This window comes from Astyanax mexicanus, unplaced genomic scaffold (genome assembly GCF_023375975.1).
Source record: "Astyanax mexicanus isolate ESR-SI-001 unplaced genomic scaffold, AstMex3_surface scaffold_41, whole genome shotgun sequence".
Taxonomy (NCBI): Eukaryota; Metazoa; Chordata; class Actinopteri; order Characiformes; family Acestrorhamphidae; genus Astyanax; species Astyanax mexicanus.
Genome location: NW_026040051.1, coordinates 388,119 through 408,994, shown reverse-complemented (window position 1 = coordinate 408,994; position 20,876 = coordinate 388,119). Strand labels below are relative to the sequence as shown.

The 20,876-nt window shown below is 42.2% G+C and overlaps 1 long non-coding RNA gene across 6 annotated transcripts; it reads left to right on the top strand.

Moving 5' to 3' along the window:
* The first annotated feature begins 2,802 nt into the window (after positions 1–2,802).
* Positions 2,803–4,384, top strand: LOC125794550 (uncharacterized). Of its 6 annotated transcripts, XR_007433653.1 has the most exons (4): positions 2,807–2,879; positions 3,041–3,214; positions 3,299–3,874; positions 4,133–4,384. It is a non-coding gene; the product is annotated as an uncharacterized LOC125794550 (long non-coding RNA). The 6 variants fall into 6 exon arrangements; XR_007433654.1 differs by having other exon boundaries at positions 2,803–3,214; positions 3,624–3,874; XR_007433652.1 differs by having other exon boundaries at positions 2,803–3,214; positions 3,453–3,874.
* Positions 4,385–20,876: the final 16,492 nt, after the last annotated feature.

The following is a 20,876-nucleotide window of genomic DNA, read 5'->3' as shown; positions in this document are numbered from 1 at the left end:
ATAAAAGTACTTATTTTCTGATTTTTTGCATGTTTGTCACACTTACATGTTTCGGAACATCAAACCAATTTAAGTATTAGACAAAGACAACACAGGTAAACACACAATGCTATTTTTAAATGAAGGTGTTTATTATTAAGGAAGAAACAAAATCAAAACCTACATGGCCCTGTGTGAAAAAGTGATTGCCCCCTAAATCTAATAGCTGGTGGGGTCACCCTTAGCAGCAACAACTGCAACCAAGCGTTTGCGATAACTTGCAATGAGTCTTTTACAGCGTTGTGGAGGAATTTTGTCTTGTACTCTTCTTTACAGAATTGTTGTAATTCAGCCACATTGGAGGATTTTTTTCATGCCACAGCAACTCAATCGGATTCAGGTCAGGACTTTGACTAGGCCACTCCAAAGTCTTCATTTTGTTTTTCTTCAGCCATTCAGAGGTGGACTTGCTGGTGTGTTTTGGATCATTGTCCTGCTGCAGAACCTAAGTTGGTTTCAGCTTGAGTTCACGAACAGATGGTCGGATATTCTCCTTCAGGATCTTTTGGTAGACAGCAGAATTCATAGTTCCATTTATCACAGCAAGTCTTCCAGACCCAGACCATCACTCTACCACCACCATGTTTTACTGTTGGTATAATGTTCTTTTTCTGGAATGCACACATGTTCCAATGAGTCTTGGGGATCATCAAGATGTGTTCTGGAAAAATTGAGACGAGCTTTAATGTTCCTTTTGATCAGCAGTGGTTTTCGTCTAGGAACTCTGCCATGTCGGCCATTTTTGCCCAGTCTCTTTCTAATAGTAGGAGGCCTAAACACTGACCTTAACTGAGGCAAGTGAGTCCTGCAGTTCTTTGGATGTTGTGAGTTTTTTTGACGTCTTGATTGAGAACAGGTGTGGCAATAATCAGGCCTGGGTGTGGCTAAAGACAGTGTACTCAGGTGTCAGAAACAAGGGGGCAATCACTTTTTCACACAGGGCCATGTAGGTTTGGATTTTTTTCTCCCTTAATAATAAACACCTTCAGTTAAAAATAGCATTTTGTGTTTATCTGTGTTGTCTTTGTCTTTGGGTGTGAACAGGTGTAAACAATATTCCAGTTATTGACTTCCTGGTGGTGCCGTGTGCAATGACATGTGGTCATGACAGTGTGTGGTGCATTCTGGGTGTGGAGCGAATAGCACACTGAAACAACCGCTGGTGTGATGAATAACCTGGGGAGCAACTCATACAACAGTTAGTCACCCCTAGTAGTGATATAAGGAACACTAACAGCTCAGTGATATGTGCAGAACATCCTCCAATCTGTTATTGTATCCAGGATAAAGGAACTAACAGGGAACTAGAGCCTTCATTCAATTGTTGTCTCCAGTGAAATTGTCCTTTCACTCTAATAATTTTATTGCATTAACACAGATAAAGATTTATTACATTCCAACATCTCTTTTGATGTGTTATTTTTTTTGTCGATGAGTCTAAATGTATACCACTCCTAACACTTCCTTGTTTATAGTATTTATAAAGGTAGGAAATGTTCGGAATGCAGTATTCAGACAATATTTACCATCTTTATGTTATGCATGTTGATATTATTACTGATAGTTGGTAATGATGCTCTGTATGTTTGTATATGATTCGTTAAAATGGATACAGAACCTGTGTAGGGTGGGAGTGGGAATAGCTGAGTGACAGAGCTGGTTTACATAAGTGTGTGTGTGTGTGAGAGAGAGAGTGTGTGTGTGTAGCTGGCAGGCGAGTGAAAGCCCTGTTGGGGGATTCGCACATTCTTCGCCCGGTGGCACTGCAGGTCCTGCAGGGCCGCTGATAATATGGCTAAAGGTCAGAAAATGTCAAACTACGTGTTGATGGTGCTGTTCTGGCCACTCAGCTCCACCATTCTGCAGCCAGTGTGCTGATAGCCCCTTAAAGCCGGCTCAGACACAGTAGTGTGTGAACAGATTTGTGTATTTGTAGCTTGTTTGTATGTTCATGTTGTAATTTTCATATCTATATAATCTTATTTGTGTAAAGCGCATCAGTTTACTGATATGGGTATGCATGGCTAATTCATGCGATATTGTTACTGTGGATATCTGATAGAGATTAAGTGACACTAAAGTGACCATTTATTTGAAGAGGTTCCAAATGCAATAAAATAAATAAACTAAACTGCTTGTTTCTACACTTGCTGTCCATTTCCTCAGCTCCACTGATCATACAGGACACTCTGTAGTTCTCTAATAAATACAGACTGTAGTTCTGTATCTGATTCTGTGCAAACTTTCTTATTCTCCTCCTTTCTCCCAGTTTTTCAATACTCAGAACCCCACAGGAGAGAAAAGCACCACAGAGCAGCTATTATTATTACTATTATTACCATATTATTATTATTATTTGGTGGGTCATTATTCTCAGCACTGCAGTGATTAGCACTGATTAGCATGGTGGTGGTGTATGAGGTGTTAGTGAGTGTTGAGCTGGTACAGTGAGTGGATCAGATACTGCAGTGATTAGCATGGTGATGGTGTATGAGGTGTTAGTGAGTGTTGAGCTGGTGGTACAGTGAGTGGATCAGATACAGCAGTGATTAGCAGTGATTAGCATGGTGGTGGTGTATGAGGTGTTAGTGAGTGTTGAGCTGGTACAGTGAGTGGATCAGATACAGCAGTGATTAGCACTGATTAGCATGGTGGTGGTGTATGAGGTGTTAGTGAGTGTTGAGCTGGTGGTACAGTGAGTGGATCAGATACAGCAGTGATTAGCAGTGATTAGCATGGTGGTGGTGTATGAGGTGTTAGTGTGTGTTGAGCTGGTGGTACAGTGAGTGGATCAGATGCAGCAGTGATTAGCAGTGATTAGCATGGTGGTGGTGTATGAGGTGTTAGTGAGTGTTGAGCTGGTGGTACAGTGAGTGGATCAGATACAGCAGTGATTAGCATGGTGGTGGTGTATGAGGTGTTAGTGAGTGTTGAGCTGGTACAGTGAGTGGATCAGATACAGCAGTGATTAGCACTGATTAGCATGGTGGTGGTGTATGAGGTGTTAGTGTGTGTTGAGCTGGTGGTACAGTGAGTGGATCAGATACAGCAGTGATTAGTACTGATTAGCATGGTGGTGGTGTATGAGGTGTTAGTGTGTGTTGAGCTGGTGGTACAGTGAGTGGATCAGATACAGCAGTGATTAGCAGTGATTAGCATGGTGGTGGTGTATGAGGTGTTAGTGTGTGTTGAGCTGGTACAGTGAGTGGATCAGATACAGCAGTGATTAGCACTGATTAGCATGGTGGTGGTGTATGAGGTGTTAGTGTGTGTTGAGCTGGTGGTACAGTGAGTGGATCAGATACTGCAGTGATTAGCATGGTGGTGGTGTATGAGGTGTTAGTGTGTGTTGAGCTGGTGGTACAGTGAGTGGATCAGATACAGCAGTGATTAGCATGGTGGTGGTGTATGAGGTGTTAGTGTGTGTTGAGCTGGTGGTACAGTGAGTGGATCAGATACAGCAGTGATTAGCACTGATTAGCATGGTGGTGGTGTATGAGGTGTTAGTGTGTGTTGAGCTGGTACGGTGAGTGGATCAGATACAGCAGTGATTAGCACTGATTAGCATGGTGGTGGTGTATGAGGTGTTAGTGTGTGTTGAGCTGGTGGTACAGTGAGTGGATCAGATACAGCAGTGATTAGCATGGTGGTGGTGTATGAGGTGTTAGTGTGTGTTGAGCTGGTGGTACAGTGAGTGGATCAGATACAGCAGTGATTAGCAGTGATTAGCATGGTGGTGGTGTATGAGGTGTTAGTGAGTGTTGAGCTGGTGGTACAGTGAGTGGATCAGATACAGCAGTGATTAGCAGTGATTAGCATGGTGGTGGTGTATGAGGTGTTAGTGAGTGTTGAGATGGTACAGTGAGTGGATCAGATACAGCAGTGATTAGCAGTGATTAGCATGGTGGTGGTGTATGAGGTGTTAGTGTGTGTTGAGCTGGTGGTACAGTGAGTGGATCAGATACAGCAGTGATTAGCAGTGATTAGCATGGTGGTGGTGTATGAGGTGTTAGTGAGTGTTGAGCTGGTGGTACAGTGAGTGGATCAGATACAGCAGTGATTAGCACTGATTAGCATGGTGGTGGTGTATGAGGTGTTAGTGTGTGTTGAGCTGGTGGTACAGTGAGTGGATCAGATACTGCAGTGATTAGCAGTGATTAGCATGGTGGTGGTGTATGAGGTGTTAGTGAGTGTTGAGCTGGTGGTACAGTGAGTGGATCAGATACAGCAGTGATTAGCACTGATTAGCATGGTGGTGGTGTATGAGGTGTTAGTGAGTGTTGAGCTGGTACAGTGAGTGGATCAGATACAGCAGTGATTAGCACTGATTAGCATGGTGGTGGTGTATGAGGTGTTAGTGTGTGTTGAGCTGGTGGTACAGTGAGTGGATCAGATGCAGCAGTGATTAGCAGTGATTAGCATGGTGGTGGTGTATGAGGTGTTAGTGAGTGTTGAGCTGGTACAGTGAGTGGATCAGATACAGCAGTGCTGCTGGAGTTATTAATCACTGTGTTTTAATCACTCACTGTCCTCCACCTTTTTACTTTGTGTGCTTTTTAATCATCCACTAGTCCGCCTCCCACAGGACTCTGCTCTAATACAATTACTTTTCTGGTATTTTGACTCTATATCTATATATCTGTCCACAAACATGGACTAAATCACAAAGCAGAACTAAAATGGTATTAGCCAGAGTGAACCCTAATTTGTTTACATATAAGTTTTACTTATACTGGATTAATCTGAATGGAGATCAAAAATATCAGAATTTTCATCTTGTAGAAGTAAATTCCATCTCTACGTTCTGACACCCACCTACACCCGTTCACCTCATTTTATCTCTGGCATATCTCTCATTCCAAGCCACAATCACAATCATCAGAGGCTGGTCTAAACTTCTACTCTGAGCAGAAGCCGTCTTATCTCACTGCTAAACTTCTCCCCTCCCTCGCTACCTTATGCTGGTGATGTAGTATCTTGAGCTGTGATGTCATGTAGATGCATGAAATAAGTGTTCGCTGATACTGTTCTTTGTATAAAAGAACATTTATTACAGAAAATAATAATTAGTACAAAAAACAGCATCATAACAAGCACCCAGGTTGGCTTGGAGAGAGTGTTATCACTGATCTGAACACTTAACATACGCTTCTATGGCGCACATACATAAAATATACACAAATCAGTCTGACTCCATGCATGGGAGGGGACAGAAGTGCCCCATACCTTCTAGCCTATAATTGAAAAAAACAGATGTTGGGCCCAACACCATCTGTACCTTGTGGTCCAGAGGCCATTCTGTGTGAAAAATATACCGGACAATGGTGAATAACCCTGCTTACAACTGTGTGCTTAAATATACGTCAATAGCATTATTCAAACCCACCAAATCTGAAAGCTGGTTTGGGGTTTGGTTTACCAAAATGCTAGACCAAATCACTGCAATAAAATTATTCATCATGCAATCTCTCCTCTCTGGTTGATTTGAATGCAGGCATGTTCCTGCCACCCACCTGGACACGGCGCCGGTTTGGCCCATTGAGTTCAGCCCTTTTGTTACTAAAAGCAGAGAAAGGAACTGGAGACTTGGCAGAGGAAGGCAGGAGGGCTGAGGGTTGGACAAAAGAGAAGAATGAATAAGGAGGGCATTTGCTTGGCCCAGGAGATGGACACACACACACACACACACACACAGTATTACTCAAAGGGTAAATGCACTCTGAAATTTAATCAAGTCAAAGCAATAATTGTACATTATTGCAAAAAATTGTGCTTTCAGTTGTTTGCACACATACTATGTAAAACATCTATCTGTTCTTGAACTTCTGAGAGAACATGAGCCTAAAGTCACCAAGCCCAGTGACAAGTGCTGTGGTCCGCTGTCACAATGCTTTGAGCATTGTTGGTTCAAATCCCAGACCATGCTCCTTGGCATCAGCTGCCGGAGTCTGAGAGAGCAAAATTGGTCATGCTGGCTCTGGTGGGAGGGTGGATGGTTATCACTGGTGGGGGTGTTATCACTGTCAACACAGGTATCTGTTAGCTGATGTATCAAAGCTGGAGATCCGATGCTGACTTCAGTCTTCACTTGTGTCGGAGAAGGCGTGTGGTAGTTTTTACCCTCCTAGTGTTGGGGGCATTACTAGTCATAGGGGTGAAAGGTGTTTATATGTACAGGGATTGGAAAATTGGCCTTCAAATTGGGTACATAATGGGGTGGATTTAGAAAAAAAAGCATGTCAGGATGGCCCACATTTTGACAGTTTAAAATGCAGAATATAATGCATATCTGTTCCATCACACAGACAGGGCCGGTAAAAAAACACTTCAGACACGTGAACGCTGTGAATTGCCTGTTAGAAAACATGGCACTTAGCATGAGCCAGTCCAAATGATGAGGGCCGTTCAGAGGAGCGTATAAATTCAGCCGTGGAACGTTTTCAAAAACGGACTCAAACCTAAGAGCAGTTTTACCTTTCACAACCCAAACAGCATGTCACTCTGGCAGTTTCTGTTCAGCTGCTTTCAAAAAGCGGGTAATGTTCTTCAGATTAATTTGAAGAGAAAAGGGGGAAAAAATCAGGAAAATAGCTGAGCTTTAAATGAAACGGTGACATTGTTTTTCCTTCAGGCATTTTTCTTTTCATTTGTCTGTGGAGGATGATTCATGCCTTGCATTTGAAACCTCGTCGTAACCCTATCTTCCTGAGGTTAATTGGCTCTTGGTCCTGTTTCCAGCACTCCACTGGATTGTTGCCCTTCACTGCAGCATCCAATCATGCAGCAATTTGTGTTTTCATGCAGAAAATGCATTTCCTATCCATGCATACACTGTAATAATTCAGGCAGTTAAATGTTATATATAGATATTTATACATGTGTTTTGTATAAACACTTCTATTTCATTCTTTCAATAAGTAAACATTGATTATAATTTTCTCATTTTACTAAAACAAAAGGAGAACTTGTGGAAGGTTCAGAATATACATTTTCAAAACTGAATATCTGAATATATGAATGTCTGATAATTCTTTCTAAAAACTCTTTTAAAACCACTTTAAAACCTGAGCATCTACAAGATAAAATGCTCAAACTACTACAAGCCCACTTCAACATGTCACAAAATGATAGGTTTAGGAATAGGTTTCAAAAAATCAGATTAGATCCACTTGTTTTTCCTGTCTGATGTCCTCAGATTTCACATTTGTTATTGAGAAAGTACAAAGCAATCAAACGCAGCACCCATGTATACACACTCATATATACCCATATACACTTTTACACATTTATATACCATTAACATCCATAAATCATGTATCATGTACCATAACTGTTCCATTCCATACCTATCTGTACTAGAGTTTTCTGCCTGAGCACAAACTCGGGACAGGCTGAAATGTTGGTCCTGTCGGGTCGGGCTCAAGAAAATGCTTGGTTAGGTTGGTTAGGTTTTATTTTATATAAAGCTGAGATAATAACAATATAGCAAAGTAACAAATCAATCTGTGATCATAAAAAAGTTTGAATGTTGTAATCATGTAACGCTATCCAGCACACAGCTCCTCTATTCATTCGGAGCCACAGTCTTTTACTTTAACTACAATTAAAATTAAAAAGACAAAGGAAATATCTGGGGGCAGACATTGTGTACCAACAACTCAGTTTAACACTGTACTTACTAAAAATTGTCAGGTTTAAATCAGGTTCAGGCTTATAATGGAGCGGACCCAGACAGAACGTGCACAGGCTCGGGTAGAGTCTAACCCGTTCCCTTATACATACACACTTCATATCCTTACTTATTCACATCCGGATCTATATCTATTCCTACAGTTACCCAGATCCATTCATATCTTCATCATTCAGCAATCCGCTTTGCCACTAACGCTCCTTTCCACACTCATCACTGTGACCTTTATAAACTGGTCGGCTGGCCCTCCCTTCATACTCGGCGGCTCCATCACTGGTTTAATTTAATCTATAAAGCAATATTGGGAAAGACACCACATTATCTCTCCTCTCTACTTGACATAGCCCGTAATACGTATCATACTAGGTCAAGTAATTGCATTAAGCTCACCATTCCAAAAACCCGTACTATTTTTGGTCGTAACTCCTTTCGTTTTGCAGCAGCAAATGACTGGAACGCCTTACAATGCACATTGAAATTTGAAATTTTAACTAAATTTACCACTTTCAAGCAAAAAATTGAGCATATCATAGTTGATGACTGTTCCTGTTAGTCTTTACAAGTCCTTGTTCTTTGTGTCTTTTATTGTTGACATGTTTTTAGTTTTGTGTTTTATCTATGTTTATGTGGTGCCTATTTCTATAGGGCCAGGTCATGTTTGTAAATGAGAACTGGTTCTCAAACATTTTACCTGGTAAAATAAAGGTTAAAAAAAAAAAAAAAAAAAAAAAAAAAAAATATCAACACCCATAGCTATTCATACACATACATATACCCACCCATCCATACGCAGAACCACACCAATACCTACTAATTCCTATCCATGCTCATCTATCATAATACCAACCCAAAACCAACCCATATCCATACCTACACCATTCTATTCTTGCTCTCCACATTCTCCGTCTTCTATAGTTCAAAAGTAGAGACTCGCTGTGGCTTAACAGTGAATCTGTGAACAATGTTTATGTCTATGATTATCAGAACTTTATCCACAATATTGCTAGTGTTTAACTGATACGTTTTGTGTGATTGGCTGTGTAAACTTGCTGAACTCTAATCTCATTTTTAATCTCGGTGCAGAGTGAACTGACCTTCATTTGTGGCACTAAAGTTGAAATGCAGAGTTTTTTTCCTCACAGAACTAGAACTGGCCCATCTCCAGGCTGAATAGGTGTGTGTGTGTGTGTGTGTGTGTGTGTGTGTGTGTGTGTGTGTGGTCCTCTCTTGTCCATTTGGCACCTGAAGGTCAAAAAGCAGATCATAACACACACTCCGCCCCCTGTAGGTTTCCATTTGTGCGACGCATTTTACAGTCTGCCTCACTGTCCTCATCAAAGGACAATAGGATGTTATCAGTCTCTGGCAGACACATTTACCCACAATCCCTCTTGCGCTTTTATTTATTTATTTTCCTCCTAACATAATGCTTCATTACTCCTCACCCCTGGTCCTGCCCGGCTGGAGTTTAATACCGTTTTCTGTCTCTTTACCCAGCGAGACGGATCTTATCGGTCTCTGCCATATTTACTGTCCAGACGCACAGCATGGCAAACACACACACACACACACACACACACACCACATCATGGTGGCTTTTGGGTGCAGTGTGTGTGAGTATGTGTGTGTGTGTGTTTGGGTTGGGAAATGCTTGCAGAGGGATGATTAGACTGGCTGTGTGAGTGAGAGATGTTTGGTGAGTCACTCTGTCTCTGAGAAAAACAGAAAAAGAACGAGTGATTTGAGAAAAGAAAAGACCGAATACTAGACTACATTTTTAGACGAACTTGTGCACATACACTTGTGACATACTAAGCGCACTTTATGTCCAAAAGTTATTAAGCTATTGTAACTAGGACCCAGTCAGGCTTTTCAAATAGGCCCCATCTTTACAGCCTACCTTAATCACAAAGGGGTCCAATCTAGACCCTATGCAGTGCAGTGTACAACCCAGAAGGTGCATGTTTAAAACACCTTCTGGTCCATCACTGAGCCGGATAGGGCCCATCACTAACTTTCATATAAAATGATTTATTCCCCCTTAAATGATGCAGCATTTGGAAGCATTAAAATCCCAAATTCTGCCTTGTTTTAACTGATATAGGGCTGCCAATGTTAAAGCGGTAATGCATGTGTATAAGAGGTTCTTAAAGTGACAGTGTACTGAATACTGACCATAACATATTTCCCCCAGGCCATTTAAATAGTCATCCCCCCATTATGAGTCTGTGTGCAATACCAAACACTTCCTGAGATTTTTACAATCAGCAAATTAAGTTCTAATTAATTAATTCAGAAATCTTTATAACCAAGCTGAAATGTTTACAATAACAAGTGTATACTAGTATTTTAATTAACACCACTAATATAAATATAATTGCATTTTACATTTCTTACATTCATTCTTTTATTTACATTTAAATATCTACTATAAAAAAACTTGTGTCTTACGAAGAACAAGTGTGATAGATAATCACAGTTAATCACAGAATATTGTTGTGATTAATCTGACCTTTTTTCAAATAAATTTTAATCAAACATTGCTACAATTTTCAGTTCAATATCAGAAGTTTCTGCAGTGTTTAGTAACACATCTACACTTCTGTAACACTTCTGTAACGATCATTAAACATTTGTGGTCTTGTGCCACAGTGTGACCTTTTGTTTCTGCCCTGTCAGGACCATTTTGGATACTTACACACTGATAAGTCTGATGCATTACAAGATATTTAATGCTGTTAGCTGTAATGCTTTAGCAACTATGAGTTGTCAAACTTTGGTCACAATGTCTATCTCATCTCAAGGAAGATGCAAGCTCTTCTGTGTTAACATGCTTTATATATGAGTTTAGATCAATCTGGAGTGTCTAACAGTACATTAATGTACAGTTTTTCAATGTGATTTCCCATTCGAAGGGCCTGTCATTCCCGTTGGGTTCTTATCTTGGTGTTTGGCAGCTGCTGTACAGTATAATACCTGTTGGTATACTGTAACTACTTTACTTCAGTTAGTTTTGTTTACAGGCTCTTCTACAGCCACATGCCCTCAAACAGCTCCAGCATCTCCAATATGAAGAAGCTCCTCTCAGCTCGTCAACCAGGACCGACCGGAGATGAGGTTTTATTAAGAGCATCTCAGATTTCTATTGGCAATGCAAATCACCACTGCAGAGATGAGTAATTCCTCCTACTCACGAGTCTTAGTCTGACCTCACATCAGATTCAGGATACACTCTCCTACAAATCAAGTCAATCAGCTAGACGAGTGGGCTTTCTCTCATTTTTATATTAAAGAGGAATGTATAAACATACTGAAAAAGAAGAATTGTTGAACCTCAAATAAATTGCTTCAATTGGGAAAACATAACTGAATTAAGTTTTTCTAAATCAAGTAAACAAGGTGAATGTAGACATTTACCCGAAGTCAGCTCATCCTTATTGTTTATTGTTTTCCAGTTATCTTAAATGCAAAACAAGCCAACTTAAGTCAGTAATATAATAATATAGTAATATATCTGAAACAGAAGAAGTGAATCTTATGATTACACAGGATGCTGCAAATTAGAGGAAGTATCTAATTATCATGTCAGACATTCATACATTGCTATCAGTCCTGACGTTGTCAGGCTGCCTGCTCTGGACTCTGAACTACTCTGAATCAAAGTCTCCAATTCCCAGAATGCACTCACACCAGACTTCCCTCACATGATGCTCTGTTACCTGCCCAGTATTGAATCTAGTTATCTAGCTCTTCTACAACACAATTCCTTTGTTTATTGTCTTTTGTTACCAACTTGTTTTGTTTCAGACTCTCAATTATTGCCTTGTCCTCTCCATTCCATTCATTTACATTTACATTTACATTTTTGGTATTTAGCAGACGCCCTTATCCAGAGCGACTTACAACAGTGCTTCAAAGTTACTTAAGATATCCAAAGCTAGTTTGTAGACTAGGATCAAGAGATACATAGAACTTAATCATGTTTAGAACCCTAGGAACCTTTTTTTTTTTTTAGTTTAGGAACTCTTTAAAAAGATGTGTCTTCAGTCGACGTTTGAAGACGGTGAGTGACACTGCTGTTCTGACATCCAGTGGAAGTTCATTCCACCACCTTGGTGCAGCACAGAGAAGAGTCTGGATGTCTGCTTTCTGTGTGTTTTGAGTGATGGAGGTTCAAGCCGAGCCGTACTGGAAGCTCTAAGAGCTCTTGGTGCAGATCTGGCTTTGACCATCGCCATCAAGTATGAAGGAGCTGGTCCGTTTTTTGCCTTGTAGGCCAGCGTTAGGGTTTTGAATCGGATGCGGGTGGCAACAGGAAGCCAGTGGAGGGAACGCAGCAAAGGAGTCACATGACTGAACTTCGGAAGATTGAAGACGAGTCGTGCTGCCGCGTTCTGAATTAACTGTAGTGGTTTGGTGGCTCGCAGTGGAAGACCAGCCAGTAGAGAGTTGCAGTAGTCAAGTCTTGAGATGACAAGAGACTGCACAAGCACCTGAGTGGCATCCTGAGACAGAAACGGTCGAATTCTTCGGATGTTGTACAGGAGAAATCTGCAGCACCGAGACAGATTTGCAATATGGCTCGAGAATGATAACTGGTCATCCATTACTACACCAAGGCTTCGTGCTTCTGCCGATGGAGTGACCAGTGAGTTCTCGAAAGAGATGGAGAGATTGTTGTGAAGGCTCGTAGTTCCTGGGATGAACAGAAGGTCAGTCTTGCAGGGGTTGAGTTTTAGGTGATGAGAACTCATCCACATCGAGACATCACTGAGACATGCTGAGATGCGGGATGAAACCTGAGTGTCGGAAGGAGGAAATGAAAGGATTAGTTGGGTGTCATCAGCATAGCAGTGGTATGAGAATCCATGAGAAGATATTATTTCACCCAGAGAGCGAGTATAGAGTGAGAAAAGAAGAGGACCAAGCACCGAGCCTTGTGGAACCCCAGTGGAGAGTCTGCATGGAGCAGATGTTGCCCCTTACCAAGTTACCTGGTAGGAACGGTCCTCCAGGTACGATGCAAACCACTGCCATGCAGAGCCAGTGATTCCAAGGCTGGTGATGATGGATATGAGAATGCTGTGGTTGACCATGTCGAAAGCAGCAGAGAGATCAAGGAGAATCAGAACAGATGACAGGTTGGTAGCATTTGCTGCATGAAGCTTCTCTGTAACTGCAATGAGGGCAGTTTCAGTAGAATGTGCAGGTTTGAAGCCAGACTGGTTTGGATCCTGAAGATTGTTCTGAGTGAGAAAGAGAGAAAGTTGGTTGTAGACAGCACGCTCAAGGACTTTAGAAAGGAAAGAGAGGAGAGAAACTGGCCTGTAGTTGCCAACATCCAAGCTGTCTAGAGTTGGTTTCTTCAAGATAGGAACCACTCTGGCAGTCTTAAAAGTTGATGGAACATGACCAGATGATAGAGAGGTGTTAATGATGTGAGTGATGAACGGAAGGAGGTCAGCAGCAATTGTCTGAAAGAGGGAAGATGGTAAAGGGTCAAGTGGGCAAGTGGTTGGATTGTTAGAATGTAGAAGATGAAGGATTTCATCTGTGGAAAGCAGAGAGAAGTGAGACAGAGAGGTAGAATGTGGAAGATAGAGCTTGGTGGGAAGGGTAGAGGCAGGGGGAAAGGATTGGCGGATATTTGCTACTTTCTCCTCAAAGAATTTGACAAAATCATCCGGGGAGAGGGTTGTGGGAGGTTGAGGAGTGGGAGGGTTTAGAAGAGATGAGAAGATGGTGAAGAGTTTGCGAGGGTCAGATGCTGATTCTTCCAGTTTCCTTTTGTAGAAAGAGGATTTTGCAGCAGTTACCTCTGTTGAAAATCGGGATAGGAGAGATTGGTAAGAGCAAAGGTCTGAGGATTGTTGAGATTTTTTTCCACTTTCTCTCGGCTAGCCTTTGCTCTCTACGGTTGTTGCGTAGAACATCCGACAGCCATGGGGTGGCTGGAGAGGATTTTGCTGGCCTTGAAGTAAGAGGAGAGAGAGTGTTGATGGAAGAGGTGATAGATGAGAGGAAGGTGTTGGTCGCTGTTTCCAGAGGGAGGGAAGAGAAGGAGTCAGGATTCGGAAGAGTGGTCATGATAGTTGAGGCAAGAGAGGAGGGAGATATAGCACCAAGATTGCGATGAGTAGTGGAAGTTGAAGAGGTTGTGTTTGTAGGAAGAGCAGGAAGAGAGAGAGTGAAGGATAGGAAGTGATGGTCAGAGAAATCTAGAGGAGTCACAGTTAGATCCAGAGCTGGAGCTGGTCTGCTAAAGACAAGGTCTAGAGTGTTTCCTGCTCTGTGAGTTGGAGCAGACAGATTGAGGGAGAGAGAAAAAGAAGACAGAAGTGGAAGAAGACAGGATGACTGTAGTTTATCTGAGGGGAGGTTGAAGTCACCAAGGAGGATAAGTGAAGATTCAACCGGTAACCCACTCAGGAGAGTGTCCAGTTCATCAATGAAGTTGCCCAGTGGGCCAGGAGGACAATAGAGAACAATGATATGGAGTTTGACAGGAAAAGAGATAGTGACAGCATGAAATTCAAAAGAAGAGATGTCAAGATGCAGTAAAGAGAGTACAGTGAAGGACCACTTACGAGACAGAAGCAGGCCAGTTCCACCACCCCTGCTGGTTGGCCGTGGAGAGTGGGAGAAGGCAAAAGCAGATGACAGGGCAGCTGGAGTTGCAGAGTTCTCTGGAGTGATCCAAGTCTCAGTCAGAGCGAGGAAGTCCAGAGATTGAGCAGAGGCAAGAGCTGTGATGAAGTCAGCCTTCAGAACTGCAGAATGGCAATTCCAGAGTCCCCCATGCACCAACACCTGAGAACTTAGTGAACTAGGTGGGTACAACAGGTTGCTAGGATTGCGGTTTCTGCCCTGATGCCGGTGTCTACGGGTGTTGCAGGAGATGAGAGTAGGAATTTGGAAGCACATTGTCAAATCTTAAGTTTTACTGTTTGATTTAAATTTGAAAGACTAAAATTTGCTGATCAAAGAGTCAAAGAGTCCTTGCACAAACCGCTACAGACGTCGGATAACACACTTAATTTATCAACAACTGCAGGCTGTTAGCCACACCCCTCTAATTCACACCTTAACTAGCCAGAAACCACACCTGAATCAACTCTCTAAATCAACAAGTCCCAACAAGTCCCAACAAGCACAAGATTACCTAAACAGTTCTAACAGAATTAAGCTAAAAGTATCTTAAAGCCAGCCTACCTTACAAGCAGAGGATAATCAAGTAAACTCCAAGCACACCAAATGTTACCAAACATTTTTGTATTTTTGACTCCTCTTTTGCCTTTGCACTTTCTCTGCTGCATTTACCATGTTTGACCATGTTTTTGCCTGACTATGCTCTGGTATGTTGTTTATATTTGCTGCCATATTGTTACTGACACCGCCTGCCCCTAACTTCTTGTAAGTCTAGCTCCTTTGTTAATAAATTGTGGGATTGGTGTCTCTGAGTGTCTGTCAAGTGTCTGGCCAGAGTGACATCGAGTTTAAATACAGTTAAATGTATTAATCTCACAAAACTGTGTTAACTGTTATTGTTTTAAACAGGGTTAATATTAATAAAATTTAATAAAAAGCGTTAATAAATTTTCAGTTTCCCCTCACAATAATGATATGTCACATGTGCAATAATTGAGGGAGAATGTGTAATAATTTGGGTTTCTTCATGGAGTGGTTTCTCTATACAGTGGTAAATGTAGCATTAGCATTAGCTTCCACTTGCATTTGAATGGAATGTTCAGGTGTGTGGAGTCCTAAGTAAAACAAAATATGAATTCAACATTATTGTATATAGTTGCATTTAGTCATATATATTATGTTTTTATGCTCCAAATGTCATACTATGTAACAGTTTCACACTGCAGACTCTTTTATAACTAAACTCTCCTTAGTGATGTCCAGTAATGACCTTGAGGACACCAGATAGCACTGAACAAAACAAAGACTCAAAAATTGGACAGGGATTAAAATAGCTACCCGATACCCAATCCATTACAACCGGCCTGTCTCAATTCTGATCCCAATTCACTAGTTTAGATCAGGACGTCCCTACAGAAGGGATGAGAAACAGGAATAGTTGGGTCAGGATGAGGGAGAGGAATAGTTGGGTCAGGATGAGGGAAAGGAATAGTTGGGTCAGGATGATGGAGAGGAATAGTTGGGTCAGGATGAGGGAGAGGAATAGTTGTTTCAGGATGAGGGAGAGGAATAGTTGGGTCAGGATGATGGAGAGGAATAGTTGGGTCAGGATGATGGAGAGGAATAGTTGGGTCAGGATGATGGAGAGGAATAGTTGTTTCAGGATGATGGAGAGGAATAGTTGGGTCAGGATGATGGAGAGGAATAGTTGGGTCAGGATGATGGAGAGGAATAGTTGTTTCAGGATGAGGGAGAGGAATAGTTGTTTCAGGATGATGGAGAGGAATAGTTGTTTCAGGATGATGGAGAGGAATAGTTGGGTCAGGATGATGGAGAGGAATAGTTGTTTCAGGATGAGGGAGAGGAATAGTTGTTTCAGGATGAGGGAGAGGAATAGTTGGGTCAGGATGAGGGAGAGGAATAGTTGGGTCAGTATGAGGGAGAGGAATAGTTGAGTCAGGATGATGGAGAGGAATAGTCGGGTAGGGATGAGGGAGAGGAATAGTTGGGTCAGGATGAGGGAGAGGAATAGTTGGGTCAGGATGAGGGAGAGGAATAGTTGGGTCAGTATGAGGGAGAGGAATAGTCGAGTCAGGATGATGGAGAGGAATAGTCGGGTCAGGATGAGGGAGAGGAATAGTCGGGTCAGGATGAGGGAGAGGAATAGTTGGGTGAGTATGAGGGAGAGGAATAGTTGGGTCAGGATGATGGAGAGGAATAGTCGGGTCAGGATGAGGGAGAGGAATAGTCGGGTCAGGATGAGGGAGAGGAATAGTTGAGTCAGATTGAGGGAGAGGAATAGTTGGGTCAGGATGAGGGAGAGGAATAGTTGGGTCAGGATGAGGGAGAGGAATAGTTGGGTCAGGATGATGGAGAGGAATATTTGTGTCAGGATGAGGGAGAGGAATAGTTGGGTCAGGATGAGGGAGAGGAATAGTTGGGTCAGGATGAGGAAGAGGAATAGTTGGGTCAGGATAAGGGAGAGGAATAGTTGTTTCAGGATGAGGGAGAGGAATAGTCGGGTCAGGATGAGGGAGAGGAATAGTCGGGTCGGGATGAGGGAGAGGAATAGTTGTTTCAGGATGAGGGAGAGGAATAGTTGGGTCAGGATGAGGGAGAGAAATAGTCGGGTCGGGATGAGGGAGAGGAATAGTTGTTTCAGGATGAGGGAGAGGAATAGTTGGGTCAGGATGAGGGAGAGGAATAGTCGGGTCGGGATGAGGGAGAGGAATAGTTGGGTCAGGATGAGGGAGAGGAATAGTTGGGTCAGGATGAGGGAGAGGAATAGTTGGGTCAGGATGAGGGAGAGGAATAGTTGTTTCAGGATGAGGGAGAGGAATAGTTGGGTAAGGATAAGGGAGAGGACTAGTTGGGTCAGGATGATGGAGAGGAATAGTTGGGTCAGGATAAGGGAGAGGAATAGTTGGGTCAGGATGAGGGAGAGGAATAGTTGGGTCAGGATGAGGGAGAGGAATAGTTGGGTCAGGATGAGGGAGAGGAATAGTTGGGTCAGGATGATAGAGAGGAATAGTTGGGTCAGGATAAGGGAGAGGAAAAGTTGGGTCAGCATGAGGGAGAGGAATAGTTGGGTCAGGATGATGGAGAGGAATAGTTGGGTCAGGATGAGGGAGAGGAATAGTTGTTTCAGGATGAGGGAGAGGAATAGTTGTTTCAGGATGAGGGAGAGGAATAGTTGGGTCAGGATGAGGGAGAGGAATAGTTGGGTCAGGATGATAGAGAGGAATAGTTGGGTCAGGATAAGGGAGAGGAAAAGTTGGGTCAGCATGAGGGAGAGGAATAGTTGGGTCAGGATGATGGAGAGGAATAGTTGGGTCAGGATAAGGGAGAGGAAAAGTTGGGTCAGGATGAGGGAGAGGAATAGTTGGGTCAGGATAAGGGAGAGGAATAGTTGGGTCAGGATGAGGGAGAGGAATAGTTGGGTCAGGATGAGGGAGAGGAATAGTTGTTTCAGGATGATGGAGAGGAATAGTTGGGTCAGGATGAGGGAGAGGAATAGTTGTTTCAGGATGAGGGAGAGGAATAGTTGTTTCAGGATGATGGAGAGGAATAGTTGGGTCAGGATGAGGGAGAGGAATAGTTGGGTCAGGATGAGGGAGAGGAATAGTTGGGTCAGGATGAGGGAGAGGAATAGTTGGGTCAGGATAAGGGAGAGGAATAGTTGTGTCAGGATGATGGAGAGCAATAGTTGGGTCAGGATGAGGGAGAGGAATAGTTGTTTCAGGATGAGGGAGAGGAATAGTTGGGTCAGGATGAGGGAGAGGAATAGTTGGGTCAGGATGAGGGAGAGGAATAGTTGGGTCAGGATAAGGGAGAGGAATAGTTGGGTCAGGATGAGGGAGAGGAATAGTTGTTTCAGGATGATGGAGAGGAATAGTTGGGTCAGGATGAGGGAGAGGAATAGTTGGGTCAGGATGAGTGATTGACCACGTGTAGCTCTGGAACAAAGAACATGCGTTTTGAGATAATTAGTTGATGTTGATCGAGGTTTTTGTGTTGTGACAATAACACTTTTGGTTAATTGTATGATGTAGGTGTTTTTCTGTGTTTTATATTTAGTAAACATATCTAAAGTACTGGGAACCACTTCTTTAGCAGTTGTACAATCTCAACATTACATAAGTGTGCATAATGTGCAGAAGTGCGCAGATGTGAAAAGGATGTTTTTTTTTTATACTGAGGTCAAGGGTTCTCCCACTTCTGAATATGATTGTAAGTGCTTTTGTTGTTGTTTGACTTTTAATTAAACTAAAGGTTAGATTTTTATCATACTTTCATGTTGAGACTGAACTAATTAACCACAAGGACATTTTTCATTTCCTGTCTAACTCAGGGTGCTAATAAAAAAGAGTGTAATTCAGGATTCAATTGTTTGGAAATAAATGTCAGAATCCACATAACCACGTCAATTTGAGATTACTGAAGTCCTCCACACAGTTTGAGGAGAATCTGTGAGATTCAGATGTGAAGGCATGCAACCGTTCTTTACTTTCATTATGCTGATAAGTCCAGTGTAAAATTTAAGATTCAGCTTTAGAGACAGTTCTGTCCTGGCTGATGAATGTGTTTAGAGTGGTGAGATGTTGTAGATTTAATGTTTAAACTCTCTTTTTAATGACATCCTTTTTACTGTCTCGCTCTTGCATCAGTGTTTCATCAGGTTGTTGGTGCGGTAGAGTTGACGTCTCTGTGGAGTGGGTCCAGGACTCTCAGCCGGTGGGAATACTTGGTAGTAAAAATGACACCAGCAGGGATTTGGTGGCCCTCTGGGTTTTATTCTCAGGGACGCTGGTTCAATCTAGTGAACAATCTGAAAACAGAAAGCTGGCAGCTAGAGCAGAAACTGCTGCGGTGTAAACAAACAGAGCTTAGCAGACACACACGTTAGGAGGCAACACCTCACTGTGTCTGTCTGCATCTGTATGTGTGTGTGTGTGTGTGTGGGCTATGCTGTTGGTGGAGCACGTTGAAGCTCATGACAGGACCTGAAAGACAGTGAAGAGTAAACCTGGACAGGAATAGATCCATCTTTTCTTCAAAAGAATAAAACACACATATATAAGCAGCACAGAGACGCACAGTCCAGAACAAGCCTGTGAGATGCTGCTGTATTTTATCATTAATTTAAGTAACCAAGACTTCAAATGAGATAATCCCTAACCCTTAGGGCCTAAGGGGGAACTCAAACTGAGAAAGTATGAAGTAGTTAGAAGTATGAAGTACCAAGTAGGAGAACTAACCAAGGTTAATGTTCTTCAGAGCATGAGGAAGAACCAATGAGAGGAACATCAGTCTGTCGCCATCTTTTCTTTCAAATTCAGCCGGTCTCGCCTGTAAAGACTTTTAAAGCTAAGCTAAGTTAAGTAAATGAAATCTGTAATTCTTAAAAAAAAACACTTTCTTTTAAAGTTAAACCAGCATTCAATGTTAATCTACGCAGATTTCTCTCTTGAAAACTGTGTATTTGGGTGAGTAAAGTTTCTTCTGTTTATTTAGTTTTCAGGAGAGAAATCTGTGTAGATTAAAATCCAGTGCTCGTTTGGCTTTAAACTAAAATGTTTTTTGTTTAAGAATTACAGTTTTGATTACAGCTACAGTTACAATTACAGCTTAGATTTCCAGATTTCTACTAAGGCTAGCCGCAGTTAGTGGCTAATGACAGCCAACAATGCTACCCTGAGGAACCCTGAGTGTTCCAGTAAGCCAGGGTGCTATTAGCTAGCAGTTTGCCCCCCGTAGCTTGTTTTAACAAGCTAAACGCACAGGCTTCAGTCTAATATACTTAACTCTAAACGACAAAAGCTAGCGTGGTGAGCAGGTAAGGCTAATGCTGCTCCAGCAGTGCTAGCTGGGGTTAGAAGAAGGCTACAGTTCAATAATACTCACCTCTGAACAGCGAAAGAGCTAGTGCTTAGTGCAGTTAACTGGTAATGCTAATGCTGCTCCAGCAGTGCTAGTCAGGGTTAGCAGCAGGCTACAGGCTAATAATACTTACCTGTGAACAGCACAAGAGCTAGCACTTAGCGTGGTTAGTGGGTAATGCTAATGCTGCTCCAGTAGTGCTAGCAGGGGTTAACAGCAGGCTACAGGCGGATAATACCCACCTCTGTATGGCGAAAGAGGTAGCTCTTAGCTCGGTTAGTGGCTAATGCTAATACTGCTCCAGTATGAAGCTGTACTTCAGTGGAGTGGCTTTACTGCTCCTTACAACCTGACTGGTAAACGATTTTTGGGAAAATTAAATAATTTAAGTGCACCTAATAGTCTGAATATGATAGCTGATTGCATTCATTCAAAAAAGTTCACAAACATTTGGCTCTAGTGTATGTATAGTATTTTTTTAACTTGTTCAAGGTTGTGAAAATCTGTGCACAAAGAAAGCACATATAAAATATCAAGATGAAATACCAGATGTTTGAGGTAGTTTTATACAGGTGATGAGACGAAGACGGGTTAAACATGTGTAATATCTGGGTTGTAC